The following is a 5,515-nucleotide window of genomic DNA, read 5'->3' as shown; positions in this document are numbered from 1 at the left end:
TCCATCGTCGTTACCGCGACAACGTCCGCCTCAACTCGCGTTACGCTCAGACAGGATGGCACTGGTCTCACATGCTCGTCTTGGCGTCCGTCGTCGCTACCGCGATGACGTCCGCCTCGACTCGCGTTACCCTAAGATAGACAGGGTGGCAGTGGTGTCACGTGCTCTTCTCGGCGTCCGTCGTCGCTACCGCGATGACGTGCGCCTTGACTCGCGTTACGGTAAGACAGGGTGGCAGTGGTGTCAGGTGCTCGTCTCGGCGTCCATCGTCGCTACCGCGATGACGTCCGCCTCGACTCGCGTTACCCTAAGATAGACAGGGTGGCAGTGGTCTCACGTGCTCGTCTCGGCGTCCGTCGTCGCTACCGCGACGACGTCCGCCTCGACTCACGTTACCCTAAGATAGATAGGGTGGAAGTGGTGTCACGTGCTCGTCTCGGCATCCGTCGTCGATACCGCGACGACGTCCGCCTCGACTCGCGTTACCCTAAGATAGACAGGGTGGCAGTGGTGTCACGTGCTCGTCTCGGCATCCGTCGTCGCTACCACGACGACGTCCGCCTCGACTCAAGGTACCCTAAGATAGACAGGGTGGCAGTTGTGTCACGTGCTCGCCTCGGCGTCCATCGTCGCTACCGCGACGTCGTTCGCCTCGGCTCGCGTTACCCTAAGATAGACAGGGTGGCAGTGGTGTCACGTGCTCGTCTCGGCGTCCGTCGTCGCTACCGCGATGACGTCCGCCTCGACTCGCGTTACCCTAAGATAGACAGGGAGGCAGTGGTGTCACGTGCTCGTCTCGGCGTCCGTCGTCGCTACCGCGACGACGTCGCCTCGACTCGCGTTACCCTAAGATAAACAGGGCGGCAGTGGTGTCACGTGCTCGTCTCGGCGTCCATCGTCGCTACCGCGACGACGTCCGCCTCGACTCACGTTACCCTAAGATAGATAGGGTGGAAGTGGTGTCACGTGCTTGTCTCGGCGTCCGTCGTCACTACCGCGACGACGTCCGCCTCGACTCGCGTTACCCTAAGATAGACAGGGTGGCAGTGGTGTCACGGGCTCGTCTTGGCGTCCGTCGTCGCTACCGCGACGACGTCTGCCTCGACTCGCGTTACGGTATGACAGGGTGGCAGTGGTTTCACGTGCTCGTCTCGGCATCCATTGTCGCTACAGTGACGACGTCCACCTCGACTCGCGTTACCTAAGATACACAGGGTGACAGTGGTGTCACGTGCTCGTCTCGGCATCCATCGTCGTTACAGCGACAACGTCCGCCTCAACTCGCGTTACGCTAAGACAGGATGGCAGTGGTCTCACATGCTCGTCTTGGCGTCCGTCGTCGCTACCGCGACGACGTCCGCCTCGACTCGCGTTACCCTAAGATAGACAGGGTGGCAGTGGTGTCACGTGCTCTTCTCGGCGTCCGTCGTCGCTACCGCGATGACGTCCGCCTTGACTCGCGTCACGGTAAGACAGGGTGGCAGTGGTGTCACGTGCTCGTCTCGGCGTCCATCGTCGCTACCGCGATGACGTCCGCCTCGACTCGCGTTACCCTAAGATAGACAGGGTGGCAGTGGTCTCACGTGCTCGTCTCGGCGTCCGTCGTCGCTACCGCGACGACGTCCGCCTCGACTCGCGTTACCCTAAGATAGACAGGGTGGCAGTGGTGTCACGTGCTCGGCTCGGCGTCCGTCGTCGCTACCGCGATGACGTCCGCCTCGACTCGCGTTACCCTAAGATAGACAGGGTGGCAGTGGTGTCAGGTGCTCGTCTCGGCGTCCGTCGTCGCTACCGCGACGACGTCCGCCTCGACACACGTTACCCTAAGATAGACAGGGTGGAAGTGGTGTCACGTGCTCGTCTCGGCGTCCGTTGTCGCTACCGCGACGACGTCCGCCTCGACTCGCGTTACCCTAAGATAGACAGGGTGGCAGTGGTGTCACGTGCTCGTCTCGGCGTCCATCGTCGCTACCGCGACGACGTCCGCCTCGACTCGCGTTACCCTAAGATAGTCAGGGTGGCAGTGGTGTCACGTGATCGTCTCGGCGTCCATCATCGCTACCGTGATGACATCCGCCTCGACTCGCGTTATGGTAAGACAGGGTAGCAGTGGTGTCACGTGCTCGTCTCGGCGTCCATTGTCGCTACAGTGACGACGTCCACCTCGACTCGCTTTACCTAAGATACACAGGGTGACAGTGGTGTCACATGCTCGTCTCGGCATCCATCGTCGTTACCGCGACAACGTCCGCCTCAACTCGCGTTACGCTAAGACAGGATGGCAGTGGTCTCACATGCTCGTCTTGGCGTCCGTCGTCGCTACCGCGACGACGTCCGCCTCGACTCGCGTTACCCTAAGATAGACAGGGTGGCAGTTGTGTCACGTGCTCGTCTCGGCGTCCATTGTCGCTACAGCAACGACGTCCACCTCGACTCGCGTTACCTAAGATACACAGGGTGACAGTGGTGTCACGTGCTCGTCTCGGCGTCCATCATCGCTACCGCGACGACGTCCGCCTCGACTCGCTTTACGGTAAGACAGGGTGGCAGTGGTGTCACATGCTCGTCTCGGCGTCCATCGTCGCTACCGCGACGACGTCCGCCTTGGCTCGCGTTACCCTAAGATAGACAGGGTGGCAGTGGTGTCACGTGCTCGTCTCAGCGTCTGTTGTCGCTACCGCGATGACGTTCGCCTCGACTCGCGTTACCCTAAGATAGACAGGGTGGCAGTGGTGTCACGGGCTCGTCTTGGCGTCCGTCGTCGCTACCGCGACGACGTCTGCCTCGACTCGCGTTACGGTATGACAGGGTGGCAGTGGTTTCACGTGCTCGTCTCGGCATCCATTGTCGCTACAGTGACGACGTCCACCTCGACTCGCGTTACCTAAGATACACAGGGTGACAGTGGTGTCACGTGCTCGTCTCGGCATCCATCGTCGTTACAGCGACAACGTCCGCCTCAACTCGCGTTACGCTAAGACAGGATGGCAGTGGTCTCACATGCTCGTCTTGGCGTCCGTCGTCGCTACCGCGACGACGTCTGCCTCGACTCGCGTTACCCTAAGATAGACAGGGTGGCAGTGGTGTCACGTGCTCTTCTCGGCGTCCGTCGTCGCTACCGCGATGACGTCCGCCTTGACTCGCGTCACGGTAAGACAGGGTGGCAGTGGTGTCACGTGCTCGTCTCGGCGTCCATCGTCGCTACCGCGAGGACGTCCGCCTCGACTCGCGTTACCCTAAGATAGACAGGGTGGCAGTGGTCTCACGTGCTCGTCTCGGCGTCCGTCGTCGCTACCGCGACGACGTCCGCCTCGACTCGCGTTACCCTAAGATAGACAGGGTGGCAGTGGTGTCACGTGCTCGGCTCGGCGTCCGTCGTCGCTACCGCGATGACGTCCGCCTCGACTCGCGTTACCCTAAGATAGACAGGGTGGCAGTGGTGTCAGGTGCTCGTCTCGGCGTCCGTCGTCGCTACCGCGACGACGTCCGCCTCGACACACGTTACCCTAAGATAGACAGGGTGGAAGTGGTGTCACGTGCTCGTCTCGGCGTCCGTTGTCGCTACCGCGACGACGTCCGCCTCGACTCGCGTTACCCTAAGATAGACAGGGTGGCAGTGGTGTCACGTGCTCGTCTCGGCGTCCATCGTCGCTACCGCGACGACGTCCGCCTCGACTCGCGTTACCCTAAGATAGTCAGGGTGGCAGTGGTGTCACGTGATCGTCTCGGCGTCCATCATCGCTACCGTGATGACATCCGCCTCGACTCGCGTTATGGTAAGACAGGGTAGCAGTGGTGTCACGTGCTCGTCTCGGCGTCCATTGTCGCTACAGTGACGACGTCCACCTCGACTCGCTTTACCTAAGATACACAGGGTGACAGTGGTGTCACATGCTCGTCTCGGCATCCATCGTCGTTACCGCGACAACGTCCGCCTCAACTCGCGTTACGCTAAGACAGGATGGCAGTGGTCTCACATGCTCGTCTTGGCGTCCGTCGTCGCTACCGCGACGACGTCCGCCTCGACTCGCGTTACCCTAAGATAGACAGGGTGGCAGTTGTGTCACGTGCTCGTCTCGGCGTCCATTGTCGCTACAGCAACGACGTCCACCTCGACTCGCGTTACCTAAGATACACAGGGTGACAGTGGTGTCACGTGCTCGTCTCGGCGTCCATCATCGCTACCGCGACGACGTCCGCCTCGACTCGCTTTACGGTAAGACAGGGTGGCAGTGGTGTCACATGCTCGTCTCGGCGTCCATCGTCGCTACCGCGACGACGTCCGCCTTGGCTCGCGTTACCCTAAGATAGACAGGGTGGCAGTGGTGTCACGTGCTCGTCTCAGCGTCTGTTGTCGCTACCGCGATGACGTTCGCCTCGACTCGCGTTACCCTAAGATAGACAGGGTGGCAGTGGTGTCACCTGCTCGTCTCAGCGTACGTCGTCGCTACCGCGAGGACGTCCGCCTCGACTCGCGTTACCCTAAGATAAACAGGGTGGCAGTGGTGTCACGTGCTCGTCTCGGCGTCCGTCGTCGCTACCGCGACGACGTCCGCCTCGACTCGCGTTACCCTAAGATAAACAGGGCGGCAGTGGTGTCACGTGCTCGTCTCGGCGTCCGTCGTCGCTACCGCGACGACGTCCGCATCGACTCGCGTTACCCTAAGGTAGACAGGGTGGCAGTGGTGTCACGGGCTCGTCTTGGCGTCCGTCGTCGCTACCGCGATGACGTCTGCCTCGACTCGCGTTACGGTATGACAGGGTGGCAGTGGTTTCACGTGCTCGTCTCGGCATCCGTCGTCGCTACCACGACGACGTCCGCCTCGACTGAAGTTACCCTAAGATAGACAGGGTGGCAGTTGTGTCACGTGCTCGTCTCGGCGTCCATTGTCGCTACAGCGATGACGTCCACCTCGACTCGCGTTACCTAAGATACACAGGGTGACAGTGGTGTCACGTGCTCGTCTCGGCGTCCATCGTCGTTACCGCGACAACGTCCGCCTCAACTCGCGTTACACTAAGACAGGATGGCAGTGGTCTCACATGCTCGTCTTGACGTCCGCCTTGACTCGCGTTACCGTAAGATAGACAGGGTGGCAGTGGTGTCACGTGCTCTTCTCGGCGTCAGTCGTCGCTACCGCAACGACGTCCGCCTTGACTCGCGTTACGGTAAGACAGGGTGGCAGTGGTCTCACGTGCTCGTCTCGGCGTCCGTCGTCGCTACCGCGACGACTTTCGCCTCGACTCGCGTTACCCTAAGATACACAGGGTGACAGTGGTGTCACGTGCTCGTCTCGGCGTCCATCATCGCTACCGCGACGACGTCCGCCTCGACTCGCGTTACGGTAAGACAGGGTGGCAGTGGTGTCACATGCTCGTCTCGGCGTCCATCGTCGCTACCGCGACGACGTCCGCCTGGGCTCGCGTTACCCTAAGATAGACAGGGTGGCAGTGGTCTCACGTGCTCGTCTCGGCGTCCGTCGTCGCTACCGCGACGACGTCCGCCTCGACTCGA

Source organism: Aegilops tauschii, chromosome 6 (genome assembly GCF_002575655.3).
Source record: "Aegilops tauschii subsp. strangulata cultivar AL8/78 chromosome 6, Aet v6.0, whole genome shotgun sequence".
NCBI lineage: Eukaryota > Viridiplantae > Streptophyta > Magnoliopsida > Poales > Poaceae > Aegilops > Aegilops tauschii.
Note: the sequence above shows the minus strand (reverse complement) of the source record.